This window comes from Ambystoma mexicanum, chromosome 6p, assembly GCF_040938575.1.
Source record: "Ambystoma mexicanum isolate Mex_15411 chromosome 6p, UKY_AmexF1_1, whole genome shotgun sequence".
Lineage (NCBI taxonomy): Eukaryota > Metazoa > Chordata > Amphibia > Caudata > Ambystomatidae > Ambystoma > Ambystoma mexicanum.
Window position 1 is genome coordinate 1,532,915,844 of NC_090935.1, and position 23,641 is coordinate 1,532,939,484.

The 23,641-nt window shown below is 44.7% G+C and overlaps 1 long non-coding RNA gene across 1 annotated transcript in view; it reads right to left on the bottom strand.

Moving 5' to 3' along the window:
* Positions 1–19,966, bottom strand: part of LOC138510619 (uncharacterized) — a 188,663-nt gene extending 168,697 nt beyond the window's left edge. Inside the window, exon 1 of the long non-coding RNA XR_011280425.1 lies at positions 19,889–19,966. This is a non-coding gene — a long non-coding RNA (uncharacterized lncRNA). The remainder of the gene's footprint in view (positions 1–19,888) is intronic.
* Positions 19,967–23,641: the final 3,675 nt, after the last annotated feature.

Genomic DNA, 23,641 nt, shown 5'->3' on the forward strand with positions numbered 1-23,641 from the left:
ATCCTGAAAATAATAAAAATATGAAATCATCAAGAGCCCCCGGGACGGGAGTGTTGGCAAATATAGTTTTAAAATGGAACCTTGAAAAATTGCCATTTATTCTCCTGGAATTGTTTACTTTGATATGGCTAAATGGTATAACACTGGATAGCTGGTGTAAAGCCATATTTGTCCCCATTTTTAAAAAGTGAAAAGAACCTCACCCAAAAATTACCGCCTATTGGCCATGGCAGATACCAGCTGTAAAATATTGTGTTTGCTTGTATTTCAAAACATCAATAAATGGACTAAGGACAAAAAGTTGCTATCACCACAACAGACTGGCTTTAGGCAGGGCCATAGTACCCTAGACAATGTGGTCATGTTGAATCGCATTGTTGCAGACACAATGAACAAAAAGGACACTAAACTATATTTATGTTTTATCGATTATTCGAGAGTGTTCAACTGTGTCGATACAGATAAGATCTGGAGCAAATTAGCAGATTGGAAGATCTGCCTAATAATACTACACTTCCTGAGAGAAATGTATTTGCAGACACAGTGACAACTTGCTTAGACAAAGGAACCAACATCTCATCAGCTATTAAAACACACTTGGGGCTAAATCAGGGCTGTGTTTCATCTCCAGTCCTGTATAATCTCTATGTGGCAGATATGTGGGAAAAGTATGAAAACATAAATAACCATCCACCCAAAGTTGGGGAGCTTGCCATCAGCTGGATGATGTATGCTGACGACACAGTCATTTTAGATAAAACTCCTATAGGTTTACAGAGGATGTTAAACGAGGTACACTTCTACGCAAAAGACGTATGTATTAATGTGGAAAAAACAAATATCATGGTTTTTGGGGGAATGAAAAAGAAAAAGGAAAGCAAAAATTTTAAGTGGAAAATCGATACGGAGATTATTGAGGTGGTGGGCATATACCCATATTCAGGCATGTCAATTATGAATAACGCTTCCTGAAGTTTTTACCATGAAATGATAGAAAATAAGGTGACTAAAAAATGGAACGTGATAAGAGCATACATGGCTAAAAGGGGGCAAGGGTTATTCGGTGGAGGATGTTTCCTGGAGATATATAAGAGTTGTATTGTACCAGGAGCACTGTATGCATTGGAATCAGTGGTGTTGAGACATGCAGATCACCTGGGAAGAATTGAGGGGAAAGTGTGCAGACCAATTATGAAGTTGGCCAGATCCACACTGGTGGAGGCCATAAGATGTGAGCTTGGTCTAACCTCTCGAGCCACATTGTGGAAGACAAGTGTTGCAGGTTATATGAGGGAGAAGATTAATAATTTTATGAAAGATCTGGAAAATACAGCTCTCACCTTCTTAAATTAAATTAATTTGAGCTAACAGAAGGAAGCAGGCGAGATCAAATATTGGTATAAATGTCTGAAATCAAAAGCCATAGAATGGGACGCAATTGAAAATCATGCCATTTTGTCCCAAAATAAATGGTATGTAACATATGGCCTCCAGGGGATCCTACCAACTCCCCCTGTAGTTATCTATGGAAGATTAAAACAAGGAATTCTCCATATGTGTTGAGATTTACCATCTTACCTTGTAATAAGTACATAGCTGCATGGGCAGGGGTACCCAGAGAAAAAAGATTGTGTAAGCACTGTCATAAAGAGATTGAGACGATTAGATATCTGCTAACTGCCTGCCAAAACTTGCAAGAATGGTATTACAAGGGATACAAGGATCTGGTACATGGCATAAGAATGATAACATCTAATCAGTTCTGGTCAACCATTTACATGGCCGAAACATTGGTATATATATAGGGGCAGAGTGATATATATGGAAAATAATTATTAGCGAATGGAAGAAAACTGGGTTGGAATCACTGTGATGAGAATGTTGAGTTATATAGCTAGTTGTAGTGAAGAAAGAAGGTAATTAATGAATAACCTTATGAGATGAGAGTAAAACAAAAGGGAAGGGAAGGGAAGGGAAAGACACTGGGAATGTATGGAAAAGAAATGTAATTGTACCAGATGTGGAAATTCAATAAATTGTGTGGAAATTCAATGAATTGTATGTATAGCTTTGTGGAGAATGGTTTTAACAAAGTGGTTTCTTAGTAATATTTTAATAACATTGTTAGTGTTCATATTTTTTGTGTTTAGGATTATATATATATCGATGCACAGGTTTTAATAGAAGATTGTATTGTATGGATGTGTAATAGTAATTGTATGAATTGTATGAATTTTGTAATATTGAGATTTTGATTCTAATATTGTACAATTTTGATATTGTATTTTATAAAGTGTGTAGGGTTTTAATTAATTAATTGCACTATAAATAAATAAAAAATAAAAAAAATAGCCTGCAATAAAAAGAAATCTCCACCCCTTCTTCCTGCTCGAATGACCAGCCATGTGTTCTCTTATCTCTTTGGGCAGAGTGAGTACAACTCTGCCCCTTGGAATCATTTTACCTTCTGTTGCATGTCAAACTGGCGTCAGGCCCTGGACTCCACCAAAACACTGAACTATATTTTGGTGATTTTAGAAAGGTCAGAGTTCCTGGACTGTGCTTTTGTTTATTCAGTGGGCATCCCTCCACCCTCAGCCATCTCTCCCAGGCCCAAACTCTGCCTCCTTCCAGCTCTACTAAACTACAAATTGATTGACAAAAGGGGTCTGGCAAGTGTAATGGAGAGTTGGAGAGTGCTTGATCTTTGTGATTTGATGGGGAGTTCAGGGGGGTTCCTTGTATAGGCACAGCTTTGAGTCAGTTCTTATGAGCTTTTAAAATGCTGTCTTTTTTTACATTAGGCCTGCTTTACAGCTCACAATAAATACTGGATATTTCGCTCCATTGTCACTCTTGCGGCTTGTTCCACTTCGTTTTAACATGCTAACAGTGTGAAATCCTTCCTTACAGTGTGCCTTAGAATTACTCTGGCAACGGATTTCCCTTTGTGATATGTTCCTTGTTCAATCGAAGTTGCAGAATGTGCAGAGTAATCCATAGCAGTTCATTATTTTGGCAAAGCTGCACTTCAGTGCATCAGTCACCTGCTGTTTGAAAGAGGTGTGTACCTTCTCGCCCTGTCACATGAACACGGGGCATAGCCAAGAGTTTAATTTTTTTTAAAAGCAATTTTGGATGTTTAGCAGGTGAGAGTAAATGCAGGCCTCCCTGCTGGCCTTTTGTCTGAGAGCCAACAGTTAGTTTTCCATGTGTCTGCACCTTTGGCCAGTCTCTTAGCCTGACGCAGTTCACCTATATCATCGGCTGAAAATACCCCACAAACAGGCTGCACTATAAAAGAAGCAAGCACACACTATATGAACTATCCTCCCTCCTAAAACAATTCCCTTGTAAAATTGATACTTGCTTGTGTAAAATGAAATGTGTTGCTTGTTCTTCTTTAAATAAAGGGGCCAGAGACTGCATGGGGTAGAAGATGATTGACACCAAGTGGATTTTTTGTTTTTTTACTTCTTTGGGTAATCAGATTTGTGATTTAATGTTATGTGCACAACACTTCTCAAAGCCTGGCATTTTCCATTGAACATCATTGTTTTCTGGTACTTCAGTGCAATTGAAACCAACGAAGACTACCAGTTCCATAATGTTAAATGAAAGTCCATGATTTAAAAAAAGTTGTGCTGGTGACCTGGAGTCCTTTGGAAACAATGTATTGTTTCGCAGAAAATGGAAGGAATATTTATGCAGGCAGAGGAAAAAGGTGATCGTGTTACCATGTATATTTGTCGCTGCTATTGAGGTTCTAGACAAAGGGGCATGCATTAAAAAAATGGGATGGTGATGTTTAGAGCAGACTGAGGAGGTTCTGCTTCATTAGATAACTGCCATTGGCTGTAGGTGTGCTATTTACTAAAAGGAACATGTATATCTGCAGGTAAAATACAATCTTTGGGTTATGTATGGTGAACATGTTTTCTTTGTGCCAGTTTTGCAATTGCATGCCCAGATTACGATCTTTACTTCTCCCGTCTTCCTCTCTAGTGCTCTTATGTAACTTCAATCAAGTAACCGAACATTAAATAATACAGCTAAAATAATGAGGATATTCTTTGTTGTATGGGATCAGTTATGTCGATTTGCAAATGGTCGAAGCAAGCATTTATCACGCTATACAGTGGCTACCAGATAGATTCTCAGCATGATGCCAGCTGATACAGAAGGTGGCATCTTGAAAGTCATAGGGTCTGATTCATGATTTACAATGGTTTAATCCCATTGGAAAACGCTTTGTATATCAAGCCCATAGACCGCTATGGAAATGATCTGCCTACGCCAAAGTTCTTTCTGCAATTCTAAATGAGCAAGTGTAAAAGTTTGACCAGGACACTTTTTTCCACGGCCGAGGTTATTATTAGTGGCAAAACAATTTGAAAATGAGTAGCGTATCCTACTAGGTAGGCCATTTGGTTTTTAGTATATTTACCAGGCCAGAAGAGAGCAGTAGAGAGCAAAGCTTAAGACAGTTTATATGGCACAGAAGAGCACAGGAGAGGTTCAGGTGGCCCGAGGGCCGGTGAAGGATGGTTCTGTATCCGGTGAACCTTTTAAGAGAATGCGCCTGAGGCCCAGTTTAGTGGCAGTATCCATTTTTGTATTCACCTGTATGTATCATTTGACCAAAATTGATGTACGTAGCACAATTCACACAGACAGCAGAGGCCTTCCCAAAGCAGGGTGCCATTAAATATTTACAGTGGTTGTATTTGTGAGGGCAAGCTGAGTATTTAGGGGGTAATGAGATGGTGCTTAAAAAGGCCACATTTGGTAACCAGGAGACATACATAAATGAGATGTACATTTAGGTAATGGGACCAATGCTCGACTGAGAACCAAAAGAGGCCCTGGAAATAATGTTCATATTACACATTTTCAGCAAGCCGAACCCTTTTCCTATGGGAGAATTTGGAAATGCCACACAAAATCTCCAGTGTTCCCTTTAGACCAGTCCACCCATGGCTGCCTCGCTTCCCTCTCCTCTTCAGGCTCTCTGTTTCTCCCTTCCCTGTTTATATTACAGGAGTTTAAGCCAGCCTTCAGGATGCTTGAGTGCTCTTTAAGCAATATGTGCATTCACAACCCATATGCAACCCTCAATTCGCTTCTGGTCAAGTTCAGCTCTACAACAGGACCATATTTTAACGAACTGCTCCTTTTAAAATGTTCACTTATAAAGAATGGGGCAAAAATACACAGTCATGTCCTACTCAACTTTGTCCTTACTAATTTCAGGAAAGCATGCAATGTAAAACAAGTAGTGATAAAGCCAAACGTTTGGGCTTTTGTGTAGGCACGGGGTAAGCATTTTCAGGGACTGCCATAATAGCACTTCCTGGCTATAAAATGGCCACGGGCTGTAAGATGGTGTTAGTACCTGGACATATTATAGCAATGTCTGGACAGTTATGTGCTAATGCCTATACAATGCCAAATCCGTTGGCTTTACAACTGCTTGTTTTTAACCGGGATTCAGTGCAAAGAACAGACGAAAGGGCACACATATTGCTTAAAAAAATCAAGTGGCTAAAGGCACACTTGTTTCAACATTTTTCTTACACTATGGAGTGGTTTACAGCTACAATTAAGCCATTGTCTTACAGAAGATGGCTTAGAAATCACAATGTTGTCTTCTTAAAAGCACAAAAATAGCTCAAACAGATACAAGGGGATGGGGTTTTGGGAGGAGAGGGGCGGGTAGAGGGTGAGAATGGCCATAACCATTGAGTGGATGAGTTAATGGACAGATGAAAAGCCAAACAACAATGGACAGGCTGTGTGTCCTTCTCACATCCCTTCTCTCTCATGTCTTTACTTCCCATGCGAGTAGCACTAAATGTTTCCCTATGAAATAAGTCGAATTTATGAACAAAGGGGTCTGTTGACAAAGGTATTTAGAAAAAGCTGTAATGTTCTCCAAGCACCGTCTCAGAGGAAATAGATTTCCACTTGGAAGCAACGTTTTCAAAATGTATGACGGGCTGAGCTGTTATTGATTTATGCAATTTCTGTTTAGCTGCCATTTTTATCTTCGACCTAAAATGAGACGAGCACATGTTATGTTCGGATGCACCTTTAACTGGTTCACACAATTAAAATGCAATAGCAAAGACGATGAGGTAACTCCATGAGGACCCAGGCTTTGAAATATGCTGCTATCTGCAGGAAGGCTCTAAAGTCGCCCCTCTTCCAGCACGTTCTTACACCTTAGACTACTGCCTCAGCTGGAGGCCTCTACCACTTTGGAGCCTATTCCTACCCTATCTGCGCCTGCCAGAGTAACTAACACTGCTGATTTCTTGTTGACTTCCACAATGCATCGAAATGGCCGCATCATACCGCTACCGTGGATGCCAACTGGATTGCCACCCATGCCACTTACTGAAAGAATTCCCCCCTCCCCTGTCGTCCTGATGCTTGTCACCCTCCCGAGTGCCTCCTACACTCACCCCCCCCTTCATTTGGGAGATGTATAGGCACCAAATGACACTATATAATACAGTGTAGTGCTCTTGGTGCAGTGCATTTACCCTTCCAGGAAATCTTGGTCAATTTCTAATTTTTTTTTGACGTAACCGAGTTCTTATTTTTAATAAATGTGCTGATTGTGTTCTATCGTGGCATGTTCGGTAAATAGGCAAATTGGAAGAAAGTCCCCCACTTGCCCAGATATTTTGATAAAGGTCAAATCCCATGTTCTCCGTGTGTACCTAAGCGCTATACAAAAACATATCTGCATATCGTCACGTTTGGTATGACACATGGAGTTGGGTTTCCAGTAATGCAAGTGACTTTACATTGTACAGCGAAAAAATAGTGAATTCATTTACACGTGAAGAAGTTAAATACAGGGAAAGGAGAAGAAGCAGGTGAAAAAACGAGTCTTGCATTTCTGTGGGTGGTTTGGGCACTCAGCCTGTCTGGTCGCAATGCCATAGTACAGCTTGCTCTACATTAACGCTTAACTTGAAGAAGTGCAACCCACCTGCTGGCTCCTAGCTTCCACCATCTCGGCTGTGCTTTTGTAGACTGCCGCTGACCATCATCAGCGCCTTAGTGTAAAAAAGAGCTGCTAGCTCAGCACCAGCCCATATGCAGCCGGCCTCCATGGGCCAGTCATCTGAAATCATTTCCCATTTAATGTGCGTGGAGAGAGATTGGACAAAGCAGCTAAGCCGGGGGACAGCCCTTCCTGGAGCTCAGTGCACCATGGCACTGCCGTCATGTGAGCACAGTCACACGGGCACGTGCGGTTTGATTGATTTCGCGCCCCAGACAGTGTACCCAACAAATGCGCAGGCGCAGGCCGCTACAACAGGGGCAGGGAGAAATGCAGCAGGCAACGAAGAGCGATCCACGATCATGGATGTTCATTACCATTATGTATCCTTCCCCCAAGCAAAAAAAGATGCCCTATGCCCCGAGGTCTAGCAGGGAAAGTCCTGGTGTCTGGTGGGCCAATCCAGCACTGAATGGGACAGTATGAACATGAATTCAATTATATATACATTTGTTTCCCAGCTGGGTAGAGCTGGCAGGGCAGTTGGGGAGCACCAGTGGGTTATGGATTTGCAGTCATTAACTAGCAGGTGGAGTTTGAACCCAATTTTAATAGCTCAATTGATTGGTTGCTTTGAAGTGAATGAGGGACAGCATTCCAGGGCTGGGCCACACGTGGAGAGGAGGAGAGGAGGCAGGGGGCCACTATCAATACTCCTGCTCAGGGACGGTGCCCCACCATGTCCATGAGTAACAGGAATAGCTTGTCACTCATGGACAGGGTTGCTGCACCTGGACAGGGTGGCTGCACTGAATGTGCAGTGGGGGCGCTCTAATGAGCCATGCCTGCTGCACATGCCCAGAACGGTTTTGGCACACAATAGAATGCCAATCAAGCCGGCTCTAAAGGATGCCTGGGGGGGTAAGAAAGAAATTCCCCCAAGCATGCTTTGCTCTTGACCCCACCCCCTGTTCTGTCCCTCAGTGTTAGGAAAGATTTCTTAATTGTGGGTAATTTTCCTTCCATGTGGCAACCCCTAAACTTTTTTCTGTTATTTTCACCATGATCTAGACTTTGCCAGAGAAGTGCAGCCTTCTGCCGCTCTCCATTGGGCTTTCGCTCCATTCTTACGGGGAAACGGACATGTCCTTAAGACAGTCAATACCGGGAAACGCGGTTTTCCGTAGTTTCTTTATCATGTTGCAGCTTTCGCGCAACATGGCACAAGAGGGCACTGTAAGCTAATTTACTGCTCTTTTGGGTTTCTAGTCTTCTACAGGCCCTAGATACTCTCTTTGGATTGTAAATGAATGCTGCAAGTGAATCACGGACGGGATTGGTGGCAGCGATCGTTTCTTGTGTTTTTGAGCTCCTTTGGGCGTTTTAAGCGCGTTTCTCGCACTTAACCCAAAATGGTGGCCTGGCTCCCAAAATGGCCAGACCACGAGGCTTTTTGTCCTGTCCGCTGACCGTCTTGCCACCTTCACCTCCCCCAGGACGAGCCGGCCCGGGGCCTTCCTTATTTGGGCATTACTTTCCCGCGAAACACAGATGCTTTCGCGGGCTTCTACAGGCCTTGTGTGTGCCTCCAGGATGGGCACTGGAATGTCTGGTCCCAATACACATCCTGGGCGCCAGAGAGTCTAGGGTGGTGTGAATGCCTGGGACCCCTGTGGTCCGTGATAAGGTCCACAGATGGTGTGAGTGTTTTATGAGCGGATCTCCCATTGGGTCCCCTCCGTTTTGGTGCAAAGGGAACCGTGGATAAGAGGGGGCTGGAAACGCCACTACCAGGTCGATCTCCTGAGTTCTCACGAACAAAGGAATACAGGAGCCAAGTATCCTGCAACCACGAGGCTGAACCGAGGAATCGCTGGTGACCCGCTGAAGGATTGCTCCTCTGCACTGTTGTCGCTTTGTGAAACCCTTTCTACCTCTGATCGAACGAGAAGGCCTGTACTGGTACTTCGACCCTTGGAATAGTGGGAACAACTATTCTCAGCATTTTCACCATCTCCTGCACGTAAGCCTTCGGAAGTGTCTCTGGGCCATCCAGCAGACTGACCAGCCTGCCCAGGAGTCTTGCTCTGTAACCGCCGTCAGGTTGTGTTGTATTACGAGTCCTTGTCACTCTCACACGATTCGTACACGTAGCATTCCCAGGTCTGAAGTGAGTAGTGTACATTTGGCTGAAATACACACGGCCGCTCCATTGCCCTGCTGTGGTAACAAACTGTGCGGGTTCACTGCGTTTGGGACGCCCTCAACTCAACTTCTGATGCTGCGGAATCTACACGACGATGAGACGTTCCCTGCTCCTATCTGAACCTGCCAGCACTGAAACTGACGCAGAGAAGCCTGGGTCTGCTTGCATCGGGGACCGGTGAGTAGCATCGCTAGGAACTGGTCGCCCTCCGGCAGGAGCCCATAGCTTTTCCCCGCTGTGCCTAACAGCACGCCTTTCCGTACTCGTGCTCGGCTTCTGCCCCCAGTGGAGGCTGCCCTTGAGTCGCGGAGCTCTGTTCATCTTCATTTGTTCACCGAACTAAACTACCTGATTCCCTCGAAGAGACTCCCCTTTTTGCCCATTGGCACCAGCGTGTGCAGGTACTTTTGAGCACAAGGCTCCACTCTTCATAGGGCTTGGACCTCCTTTTAGTTAGGTGCCTCTGAAGGCGGACTGGGTCTAATCATTATTCGCACTGCCTGTTTTCCTCCCCATCTAGGTGGACTACACATTTCGTGCGTCTAACTCGTTAGACTCGTTTGTATTTGTATATATATTGTATTGGTTTGGTATGTGTTGGTTTACTTGAGTTTTATTGTGATTTCTCGCTACATTCAATGTTACAAAGGCCTTGTAATAAATGTGTATATATTTTTAATATAACACCTGCTTGGAGTAATTTGTAAGTGTCCTTGCTTCGTGTGCTCATTGCGGGCTTTCAGTCACCCTCACCCCTCTTGAGACCTAGTCTTGACCGCCGCGATCGCTATCCTGATTGGTCTGGCTTGTCCAGAGGTTACCCTGTTCCAAGAAACTAGGCTGGCCTTCTGAACCTCTGCCCCTCCAGGACAGAGTTCAGAAATCCGTCTTAACAAATTGGTGTACAGCGGTGGGATACGACTGAAGGTATCCAGTGTTACGCACGAGCGAAGGCATTTCAAGTTATTCCTACAAGGACACGTAGTGAATTGTCGTAGTATAACTTTTAAAAGGCCATAGTCCTATCTAACAGTATGGAAACAAATACCTTGTTAACTTTAAATGCTTCTAAATCCGATACATTGAAAAAGATGTGTGCAGAGAGAGGTGTCTCCTCTCAAGGCACCAAATTGGATATGACCCAAAGAATCGTGGCGTGGCAAGAAGCGCAGCTTGACGCTATAACTTCTGAGGACAGTGCGGAAGGAGGTGGGGCTGCTCTCACTGGTAGAACCGACGGTTCTGCCGCTGCACTGATCCACCGCGACCACGAGGTAAGGGAGGATGAGATGTCTAATGTTTCCTCTGCCAGTGTCGATGGGGAGGCCATGCTTGAATTCAAGAAGCAAGAGCTGCGGTTTAGGCAGAAGGAGCTTGAGTTCAACATAACCAAACCAAGAATCGAACAGGCCGAAAAACAGAAAGACAGGGATCACCAGTTGGAACTGGCCAAGCTTCCAAGCACTACTTTAAAGACAATGTGCTGATCAATGGAGTGGATACTCCAGCTCTTAGGGATAGTGGGTGCAGTCGAACTGTAGTGGATTCTACCTTGGTAGACTCAGAGGAAGTTGCCAGAGCTACTCTGATGCCCACTAAGTTGGCTGACGGTCCACCTCGCATGTTCCCAGTAATACCTGTAAATCTTACTTTAAATGGTACAGCAGTCAGGATTCCAGTGAGCATTCAGAGAAACGTCCCAGGAAAGGTCTTGTTAGGCAATGATCTCTGGGCTTTAGGGCTCGTAGGAGACACTGCCGACAGACCCTGCACACGGTCTCAAACAAGGGCAGCATTGGCCAAGACCAATACGCCGCCCCAGCCGAAGGGGAAACCCAAGGCGAAAGGAGTAAGCAAGTCAAGACGAGGGAAAGAGAGCATTCCCCCGAACTCGCCTACCACTGCGGTGGAGGAAGTTGGTCAATCGCCCGGGCCTGACGAGGAGGTGGCGATGCCTGAAGTATTTGACCCCAACGACCATCCGGAACTAAAAGACTTGTTAGTAGAAGGTGGTCCTGACAGGGAAGAATTCATTAAAGGCCAACATGAGTGCCCATCTCTGGAAGGCCTAAGGAGACAGGCCTGCTCCCAGCTTGAGGGTGAACCTCCTGGGATGCATCATATTTATTGGGAAGGTGGACTCCTATATAGTGAGCCCACAGAGTCTACGGAAGGAGACCATAGGAGGTTGGTGGTTCCCCTTGCTGTAAGACCCTTCCTCCTGCAGTTGGCGCATGAAGTACCCCTTGCTGGTCACCTTGGTATTAAGAGGACCAAGCAAAGGTTATCCATGCACTTCTACTGGCCCAAGATGGGGGTGCAAGTAGAAAGTCACTGCAGGAGTTGTGCCTCCTGCCAGTTATCTGGTAAGAGTGTCTCAACAATCCAAGCTCAAGTGGTACCACTCCCTGTAGTGGGAATACCATTCGAAAGGGTAGGGATCGACATCGTTGGTCCCCTTGACCCGCAGACATCCTCAGGCAATAGGTTTATCTTGGTGCTAGTCGACTATGCTACCAGATATCCTGAGGCCATCCCATTGAAAACTGTAACTGCCAAGTCAGTTGCAAAAGCGTTACTTGGCATCTTTACTAGGGTTGGCTTCCCTAAAGAACTCATGTCTGACAGAGGCAGCAACTTTATGTCAAAGTATATCCAGGCTATGTGGAAAGAATGTGGGGTCACCTACAAGTTCTCTTCTGCATACCACCCACAGACCAATGGTCTGGTGGAACGTTTCAACAGAACGTTAAAGAGCATGATTGAGGCTCTGGAAGAACCTCAGAGAAGAAAATGGGATCTTCTTTTACTATGCTTACTGTTTGCCTACGGAGAGGTACCACGGGAGGGTGTTGGCTTCAGCCCCTTCGAACTTCTGTTCGGCCATCCTGTACGGGACCCTTAGCCATAGTCAAAGAGGGATGGGAGATGCCCACTCCCCCTGTTACTACCAACGTATTAGATTATGTGCTGGGGCTCAGAAAACGGATGGTACTTATGATGGGCTTGGCTAGTGATAAATTGAAGGCAGGACAAGTGCTGGTGAAACATTGGTACGACCAGAAAGCTTCCCTCATCAACTTTACACCTGGTCAGCAAGTCCTGATCATGAATCCCATAAGGCCTCGAGCTTTACAGGGCAAATGGTCAGGCCCTTACACAGTGGTGGAGCCCCTGGGTGAGGTCAACTATTTAGTGGACCTTGGAAAGCCTGGACAGGCTCCAAAAGTGTTCCACGTAAATAGGCTGAAGGCTTTCGTCCCAAGAGTCGAAATCGCAGCACTGCTACTGGCTTCAGATGTTGAGGAAGAGGAGTCTGAACCTCTCCGCGACCTGTTCCAAAGTGGTCCTTCAGATAGCTCCTTGGAGGGTGTCCGAGTGGCCCCTCACCTGACTTCCAATCAGCAGGCTGAGGTGAAAAGTTTGCTTAGGCAGTTTTCCCCCCTGTTTTCACAGTCGCCTGGTTTGACACCTTGGTGCAAACATAACATAGACACAGGAGACAGTGTACCTACCAAAAGTAGGGGATACAGGATGTCAGACAAAGTGCGGTCTTACATTAAGACCGAGGTCAACAAGATGTTAGACCTTGGGGTGATTGAACCCTCTAGTAATCCTTGGTCCAGCCCTGTGGTTTTGGTTCCAAAAGCAGGCACTTCTGAATTAAGGTTCTGCATGGATTACAGGGCTCTGAATGCTGTCACCAAGACAGATGCACACCCCTTACCTCGAACAGATGAGCTGGTGGATACTTTGGGTGCCTCCAAGTACCTCAGCACGTTTGACCTCACTGCTGGCTATTGGCAAATAGCTTTAACAGGACATGCCAAGGAGAAGACCGCGTTTTCTACTCCAGACGGCCTTTACCAATTCAGGGTAATGCCGTTCGGGTTGAAAAATGCCCCTGCCACTTTCCAGAGGCTTGTGAATCATGTGTTGAATGGGTTGGACGAATTCTGTCTTGCATATCTGGACGATATAGCAGTTTTCAGTGCCACCTGGGAAGACCATGTGAAACACCTCGGGATTGTGCTCCAGGCTCTTCAGAAAGCATACTTGACCATAAAGGCTAGTAAATGCCAGATTGGACAAGGCTCATTGGTTTACCTTGGACATGAAGTAGGTGGAGGGAGGATACAGCCTCTTCCCAGTAAAGTACAAGCAGTACAAGACTGGCCTACCCCCACTACACAGACCCAAGTGAGAGCCTTCTTAGGACTCACGGGGTATTACCGCAACTTCATGGCAGATTATGGCACCATAGCTGCCCCTCTGACTGCACTCACCACTCCAAAGAAACCCAAGAAGGTAACTTGGACCGACGAGTGTGAGAAGGCCTTCAATGGCTTAAAAGACTCCTTGTGCCAGTGCCCTGTCCTCAGGGCCCCTGATTATCAAAGACCTTTTATTGTGCAGATGGACACCTCTGACACTGGGATAGGAGCTGTGCTATCGCAAGTAGATGAGAAGGGTAAGGAACACCCCATTGGTTTTATTAGTCGGCAGCTTAAGGACAGAGAGCTCAGATGGTCCACAGTGGAGAAAGAATGTTTCTCTCTTGTGTGGGCCCTACGGAAGCTGAGGCCCTACCTCTATGGGACCCACTCCACTGTGCAAACTGACCATAAGCCCTTAAAGTGGCTAATGAACATGAAGGGAGAGAATCCAAAGTTGCTTAGGTGGTCCATAAGTCTACAAGGCTTCGACTTCACTATTGAGCATAGGCCAGGTGTCCAACATAGCAATGCTGATGGGTTGTCCAGAATGTTTAACCGATCTGAACACGAGACTCATCCAGGGGTGGATTAGTTCCCCCTGTCCATAGTCTGGGAGGGGCGAGTGTTAGGAAATATTTCTTAATTGTGGGTAATTTTCCTTCCATGTGGCAACCCTTAAACTTTTTGCTGTTGTTTTCACCATGATCTAGACTTTGCCAGAGAAGTGCAGCCTTCTGCCGCACTCCTCTGGGCTTTCGCTCCATTCTTACGGGGAAACTGACATGCCCTTAAGACAGTCAGTACCGAGAAACGCTGTTTTCCATAGTTTCTTTATCATGTTGCAGCTTTCGCACAACACGGCACAAGAGGGCACTGTAAGCTAAGTTACTGCTCTCTTGGGTCTCTAGTCTTCTACAGGCCCTAGATACTCTCTTTGGATTGTAAATGAACGGTGCAAGTGAATCACGGACGGGATTGGTGGCAGCGATCGTTTCTTGTGTTTTTGAGCTCGTTTTGGCGTTTTAAGCGCGTTTCTCGCGCTTGGCCCAGAATGGTGGCCTGGCTCCCAAAATGGCCAGACCACGAGGCTCTTTGTCCTGTCCACTGACCGTCTTTCCCCCTTCAACTCCCCCAGGTCGAGCCGGCCCGGGCCTTCCTTATTTGGGCATGTACTTTCCCGCGAAACACAGATGCTTTCGCGGGCTTCTACAGGTTTTGTGTGTGCCTCCAGGATGGGGACTGGGATGTCTGGTCCCAATACACATCCTGGGCGCCAGAGAGTCTAGGGTGGTGTGAATGCCTGGGCCCCCCGTGGTCCGTGATAAGCAATTTTGCACACCCGGACAGAACCGACTATGGCAGTTTGAAGCCTGGCAGAGCAAACATACAAGCAAATGCGTAGCTGCAACAGCCAGAAGCAAAGGCCAGGAAAAGGAGAACCCGTTGAAAGGGAGTTTCAACAACTAGCAGCTATCCAATAAGGAGCTTGCCAAATATTACTACAAGCAGCTACCCAAACGGAGTTTACAAAAATCGACAAAGGGGTACTCACACTCGAGACAGTCCTAGATTCTGTCCGACATTCAAATTAAATCTCCATAGTAATTTAAAGGCTAGTGTTTGCGAGGCAAATCACTGGGGATACACCAAGAGAGCAGTCTGAGAAGTGCTAACCATAAATCTATTGTTGAAAGCATAGTTTTTTTTGAGATTTTACACAATTTCTAAAGCAAAAAATAAGTAGAATAGAGCAATTGAAAAAATAGAGAAAAACAGAACATTCATCACAAATATATCAAGTGCAAAAGAAGGGATAACATATTAATCACATCAAGATAAAACAATTATTACAGGCTACCCATAGTTCCTGCAACATAAGGCCTACCAGGGTGTATAAAAAATTACCCTGGTAGGTATGTAAAAAGAATATTATTTTAGCTGAGTTTGTATATTTAATCTGCAAACGTGTGGGAAAAAATCAAAAGTTTGTTCCTAAAGGGAACAACATATAATGTGTGGGAAAGAATCAAAAGTTTCTTCCTAAAGGGAACAACATATATATAAATCACGTTTCGGCATGCCAAACAGGCATCAGTAGTCAGAGCCTTCCTCAGGGCAGGATGGAGGTGAGTTGATAGTATCACCCCAGTATAGATTAAAGAACGGAGTGCAGTCCGTAGAAGGCTACTTTTCCAAACCTATTGAACTTCGTACGCTGTGTACCAATGCAGCCAAGTAGAAAGAAAAAGGTAGAGCGCACCTGGGTCACGCTTCTGAAAATGCTTAGTAGTGAAATGCTCCGGGTAGAACTTGTCCGAAGAGTTAAGTGGAAAGGAAAACACGTCCGTCTTCAGTAAATAAAGATGGAGTCAGTAGTCACCAAGGGTGCTATAATGAGCAAGCACACCTAACCTCATTTCCAACGAGCACTTCAGTCCCGTATCCTGATCTGCCGCCTGACAGTGAGTGTGTATGAATCAGGGATTCATACTTTGCCCCCACTCACACTTGCACACAGGGGCTCCCCTATTGTTTGTTACACACCCAAACGGAGTTTGCCAAATATTTCTGGATGCAGAAAAAACACAGAATCCTGAGCGGGTTTCAAAACAATGAGCATCTGAACAAGAACAGTCACAAATGGATCAAGTTTTCGTGCACATACACTACAAATGGTGGAACCAGCCATGAACCCAGTTCCCCGACTAGCGGAACACATGGCATAGCAAGGGTTGAACAGCCCAACCACAGACAAGGGGTAGAGCATGGTCAGCCCGCAACAAGCTAAAAGCATCACAGACATGACAGTCTTTCGAACTGCCAAATTGATGGGAAACCACCTGCACAGAATCCAGCGCAAACACACAAATTTTGTTCACCCGGACAAAGCCTACTGATACAGTTTGAAGCCTGGCAGAGCCAACACTCAAGCGAATGAAAGGAATAACCCATTGAAACCGATTTTCAACTTCAAGCAGCTATCCAGAACGGAGCATGCCAAATAATTCTGTGTACGCAGAATAAACACAGAACCCTGCACGGGGTTCGAAACAATGAGCAATATAGGAAACCGGTGCCCAGGGGACCTAGTTGCAACAACACTACTGAGGTAGTGAAGCATACAGGACATTCAAGGGCTAGCTGTAAGGAGCCGGGTGAAGAGAGGGCGATGACACCAAAGTCACCACAGCAGGGTAAGTAAGAGAGAACCCTCATAGGACACCAGGAGACAAGGTCTCTGCATACCCCACGATCAGGGTTCCAAATAGAAACTGGAACAAAGAGGGAAGACAGGTCATACACTCAAAACGGTAGGTCTGCACAGCAAACAGAGCGTTTTGCAGCTTACAACCCGCATTAGAGGTTGGTGCCAGGGCTCAAGCCTAGGCATAACAAACACAGCTCAATTGCCGCCATATGTTCAAAGACATATCCCCGCACATGTCGAACCCTCACAGAAAGACAGAGCCGGGCCTGTTAGCGCAATTAGCTGAGCCCTCTCCTTAACATCGGGCCCACTCAGGCACACAGTTTCAAAACCCGCCCGGGCGGAATTTCAGCTTTCGCCTCTCCCAATGGGCAAATAAACCAGTGCCATAGTTCAGGGGCGACAATAGTACACATAACGAAAGTGCTAGCGAAGTTTAACAAACACAGAGACTATGGCACCCACAAACGAGAAGTGTTCCAGCCATCAGGACCACCCGCGACATGCAGGTGTACTCGAGAGGATGATCAGCTTCCAGCGGTTCGAGGTGGCCGAGGCGGGAGAAGAGATGACAACCAATGGATAACAGTCCAAACAAACGCAATCAGGGCCAGAATTAAAGCCCAAGCTTGCCGCAGGCCAGCTAAGGTACCAGATAGAGGATATGTTGCCAAAGCATAGTCAACACCTCCAATAACAGTACACCTAGTCAGATAACGAAGCAACCAAAGTGCTCATTCTGACACCAGGCCCGAGCCAGCTAACGCAAGTGCAAACCCTAGCAGGGCTTAGCCCAGCCTGTCAATTTTCTCCAGGGTTGATAAATGAACACCACACATGGTGGGTATATATAAGCGTTTTGCTTAAGAGGACGTAGCACCGTGACAATGGCAAATAAATAAATAAATAAATAAAAACATGCAATTCATGCATTACAGAACGGAATAGAGAATGAATCAAAAGAAGTACTGGAAAATAAAAATGATAATAAAGTATATGTTTTAAAACGCAAGGAAAGACCAGAGTCTAGGGCAACACAGCTCATGCAGCAGCGAAATACACCAGAAGGCCGGGGCCCGGGGGCTTATTAAGCACCAAACCTAAATGTGGTCGCAACATAAGTAAAAGCAGTGCGGAATAAAACCACACAGCACAACGGGCCAACGGCCGAGTGCGGGGGCCAGAGTGCTATAAGTAGCGCGGAATCGTGAAACCGGTTCAACAAAACAAATGGCCAACAGCCAGGGCCAGGGAACCAGAAAGCTCAGGACCTAAAGGCAGGTAGAAAACAATATGTTTTACCAAACAAGAGTATCACAAGGGGGACCGTCCCTTAGAAGGCCCAGGAAATTCCACAATGGTTACCGAACCTTGGGGCACAGGGGGAAGTCACCCACCCATATAAGATAAAGGTGCCGGGGTCATTGGAATCAGGTTCCAGGGTCCATATTTTGAGCAACTACACACAGGGCTAGCCCACCCATGTTTGCAAATGCTAGAACTCTCAAACATTTTTAATAGACAAACCAACGCTACAAAGGCCAGGCCCAGAAAGGCCATGCCCAGAAAGCTTCAGGGCTCCTCCGGACCATGCGCTAAAACCAGCATAAGGTGGGAATCCAAATTTTCCCAAACAAGCAGGGTTTGGATTGCGGCACAGGAAAGGAAGCAAACTTAGAGCAGCCATACATATGCAAAGTCTAAGGCCAGCACAAGATGCCTGCTCACACATAACTACAAAACCAAATTCCTGAAGGGGTTGAGGCAGGCCCGATCAAGGGACTAGCCAAACCAAGGGGAACAGTCTATGCAGCTAGGAGGGAACAAGCAACAACTTTTCGGGGGAAACCTGGACAGCCGGTAACCCATCCAGGTTGTGGTGGCACGGGCCAGAGGGAGTAACCTCTGGACACGGTGCCCAAAAGTATGATTTATTATGATATGCGGTTATTGTTTATGTTCCCATAACCATATCTGTAACAATAAAATCCTACAGCCTTTTATTGCCAACACTTGACCATATTGTTGAGTGTAATATTTCATGGGGAAGGCAAGGGCCGTAAGACATGATGCACACATCCCAGAACAACTAAGGTAAGTCTGCTGCATATGGGTTCAACAGTTATGGGTAATGCCGCTGGGCCGCCCAAGGCGAGGCCATGTAACTGTTGTTACATGGCAGCAGGCGAGAGAGGGGCACAGCCTTCCTCCAAGGTCAGTGCCCCTCTCTGTCTCTCAGATAAGAGAGACAGTCAGCAGGGTCTGGCACATGAAAGGCAGGAAGGGTGAGGTAATAAATACCTCACCCTTCCAGGATGATAGATGGGTGCAGTGCACCCGGGAGACCCTGGATGCGTAGGCAGGTTAGTCAGCCACAGGCTGGCCGTCGGGGGGGATTTGGCGCACAGCCCCCCATACAGTACAAAGAATAAGGGCCTCTTGGGGCCTATAATGAGCTGGGAGAAGCTCCTAAACACAAACTGTTTTGTCGTCCCTGCACAGGGACCCAAACAGTACCTGGGAAGTTCACTGTTAACTCAGTGTCTTCCCATTCTTTTTCTTTGCCTCAAAAACCCTCCCACCACAGAAAAAGGTGAGAAGAATAACGGAAAGAAACTCAGGACACCGTACGGTGGCCACAACAAGTCGTGGGACAAGAAAGGCGGCACGGGCCAGAGGGAGTAACCTCTGGACACGGTGCCCAAAAGTATGATTTATGGGGTTATTGTGTTATGGTTCCCATAACCATATCTGTAACAATAAAATCCTATGGCCTTTTATTGCCAACACTTGACCATATTGCTGTGCTTAATATTTCATGGGGAAGGCAACGGCCGTAAGACATGATGCACACACCCCAGAACAACTAAGGTAAGTCTGCTGCATATGGGTTCAACAGTTATGTGCTAAGCACCTACCAGTGCTCCTCAGTGACTCAGTGCGACGCCCTACCCTCCTCAGTCGGACCCCTGCTGGGTCCGGAGGAGAGGCGCGTGATGAATAACGCCAAACTGAAGAAAATATAAAGAGGCGTTCCCGTTTCCTTTCACCTGTGATTTTTCAGATTCTAACCCAAATGTTTTGTTTGTGTCAGGTATTCCCCATTAAAAAAATACTGCTGGGGGGGCGTGGCCAAGCAACAATGAAGACCGTTGCCTGAATCCAAGCTTCCGTCCCGGCGCATATTTATATTAATTAATCGTGCCCTTTCACGAACAAGACTGGATTAATAAACTCACCAGCACGTCGCTTTGTGGGATATGAGAAGTTTTGGGTGCCACGCTCAGTCCGGGTGAGCTTGTATCAGAGTGTTGTAATCACCCACATTCCTCCGGGGGCGCGGTCTGCAGCACCGAGGTCGCGTCAGGAAGCACTCGACCTGTTTAGTCAGCTGGTCGGCTGACGCGCTGCTGACATTCCGGTGACTACGAGAGAGCATGTTTCACACACAAAAAAGGCACATACTCCTTTTTAAAGGTACAGCATTGCAAATAAGCACTTCTCATGCTTATATGGGCCAATATATTTCTCATTCAAAGGTTATTATGTTTAACTATAGCTGACCTTAACTTTGATTTTAAATTGGAGGAAAACAAGTGTTTCTAGACCTGTCTCAGTCAAGCTGCATTCATTTCTGCAATCTTTTAAATATAAAAGAAACTCCTCTGACTCTAATAAAATACCTCCAGTAAAGGTATTTAGTATCCTGTCCGTTTGGATGTCCGGAATACAATTGACTGATGAAGCGTCCTTATTGAAATAATACATGTGGACATTTACACAGAATAAGGTTTTGCATCTGCTGACAAGTATATAAATATGCTCATGGTTAAAATACTTTAAAAGGATTTTTTCTCTAACAAGTGCTATCCTTCGCCTCACTCTTCGAAAAGTGTGTTTCTTATTTATTTTTTGAATTATTTTTATTGAATTGTGTATATAGTTATTAAACTATTACACAAATATAAATACAAACATATAAATACATTAAAAATAACATTAGCGGTATCAAAAAGAGATACTGGTTACATTAGAAGAAAATTACTCATAGCATTGTACAGTAGAACTCATCTATAGTCATCTATACATACATATATAATGCAACTGAAAAAGGAGATCAAGGAGATCAATGGTCATACTCATAAGAGTATAACATTTACATCCATGTCAAACCGACATTTCAAGATCTACCAACAGTTTCACATCCTCTTCAAATGTACACAGGTAGTTATTAGCGCTCTTCCAAGTCTGGGTAATGGCAATGACTAGGCCTTTATTATGCCAGAAAAGCATCTCAGCCAGAAGGTTTCACTAATAATGTACCATCAAGACAGAGTCTGCATGTCCTCTTCTCAACTGGAATACCAGTCCATGCACCCTTTATCTCGAGGATGTTCAAACGCTTAAGCCTAATATCCAAAAATATTCTGCGTGTCACAGGTGAGGGCAGCAATTTCAAATACATTTGTTGCTTTTTATATTCAAAAGGTATCTTAGCAAAGGAACACAGTGATCTCATACTTGCCACCTTATCGTGGCTCATGACCCAGTCCCACTTTTCTATGCACTCTTTAAGTTATTTCACCAGTGCTCCTTCCCCATAATCCCAGTTAGGAGTCCACCCTTTTTTGCAAAAATAAATTGTAGGATTCTTTCCTGGAATTTATTCAGGGCCTCCATTTTGCCACCCTCTAGACAATCCGGGAGAATAAACAAAAGATCATCAGGGCAAGTAAATGTAATCTTAATATAGAGTTTAGCTCTATTAAATGCAATACGTGCAGAAAGGGAGATAAGTCCCAGCTCAAGACAGACTGCCTGAATAGCGGTATAATTCGTGAGCCCCAATACTCTGCTCCATATGATGCCCTCTGTAACATCTCCCCAATCCGAATATGATGTGTCTAGGGCATATAGAAAAATTGTGGCAAGTTTCTGTTTATAGATGTTAAGAATGCCCAAGAGGCTATATCCAGCCATTTTCTTTGAGACAGAGATTATCGCGTTTAGAGTGGACATTACTTTTACTCTTTTGTTCTATTGAACCATATGAATGATTCTTTTTCTCTCAAAACAGACCTCATGGCCTAGGTATTTATAACACTTTACTTTTTTTATATTACCAAGAGAGCATGAATTGGGTTTTAGCCAAGTGAATTTTTAGCCCATTATTTGCTGCATATTCACAAACAGCCTTAGCACTATTACAGATGCCAATGTAGGTGTTGTCAAAAATAATGATGTCATCAGCGTAGCTAATCCATCCTATTTTACAGATTCCTATTCCAGGGAAGGAATTCAGTTTTTCATTAAAAGTACCCCCAAAATCAGCCATAAACAGATTGTATACTGTTGGTGCTAGGGCACAGCCCTGCCTAACATCCTTTATGATAGATATAGAGTCTGTCATGAGACCCGCATTATCTAACCGTACTCTGACCTTACTTTCCTCATATATCATCATACATGAGTAAAGAAGATGTTTAGGCATGCCAATTACTCAAGTTTGTCCCATAGCTTCATGCGATCAAACGTGTCAAACACGGATGAAAAATCCACGAACAGCAGGTACAAAGGAGGCACATCAACACCATTAGCTTGCTCAATGAATGTATTCACAATGAAGATGTTGTCATTGGTGGAGCAGCCTTTAAGGAAACCCATTTGGGCCTTATCCAATATATGCTCGCTAATTATCCATTTGTTTATCTCACTGAGTATAAGTGTACAAAAGATTTTACTCGGTACATCAGTTAGCCCCAAAAGGCGATAATTCTCAGCGAGAATGCAAGGACAATTTTGAACACTGGGATGATAGTGGACATCTTATATGAATTTGGAATAATTCCGGTGTCAATTACCTTTTCAAATATTATAGCTAATATATCTGCTCAGGGTTCTGGATTGTCCTTGATTACAATATTGCAGAGCCCATCAGGCCTGGGGGCTCTTGAGGATTTCAGATTCTTAATTACCATGATGATATCTTCCCTAATGATGTTCAGATTAATTATAGGTTTTTTTTATCAACTGACTCACAGCACCTTTAAATTTATCTGTAAGAAACTTGGCCCAAGTAGAGCTATCAATGGGAACTATAAGCTCGGGCTTGCCACAATTGCTGATTGATTTAAAGCTGGCCCAGAATTTCTTAGTATCCCCGTCTATCAGCAGCTGCACCATATGTTGCCAGTTAGTGTTATTGTTGGAGATCAAATAGCATCTAACCCCATTTCTATGATTGTTCTTAATCCAGCATTTGGCCGTATGTATGGCCTCAGGCATAAGACCACTGCAATCACATATTCTAAATTCTCTACGCATCCTGTATTTCATACTACGTATTACCTTGTCATATGGCCTCTGATTGTCATGGCCGTGCTTATGGGGCCATAGCTTCCCACCTATAGGCATCATATTGTGCATACAGGAAGATATCCAGCAGACCATTTCTTCTGCAGATCGTGTAGCCAGATGTTCTACCTGTAATCCTTGACTCCATACTCTTGCCTTTGCGAGATTAGAATCAGACCAACCTAACCTGTTACCTTTAAAGGCAATGTTCACATCACCAATTCTATGAAAGTACTGCAATTTTGTGTCCCATATGGTAGTGCAGAAAAACAGAGCACGATCACTAAAGGAGTTTGCCAGTATTTGAAAATTGGCCAATTGGCCAAACAGCTTATCATTCAAACAGATATAATCAAGTGTCGAGGAGTAGAGACCATTAGTCCATGTAGGAATAGTTTTGGACTTATCCGTCCCAAAACCTATTTGCCACCTGTAATTCCATGTCTGTTATATAAGTTTTCCACCTTTCAGCTTTAGTCATGTCTACCCCTTCAGTAGTGTTCTTATTATCAGGCAATGTAACATTGGAATTCAGATCACCTCCCATGATGATATTAATCTCACCCTCAAATTTATATTTATCAACTAAACATTCATACCGAGGATGTCGCAGGAAAGGTGATTTTGCTTGAAAATGC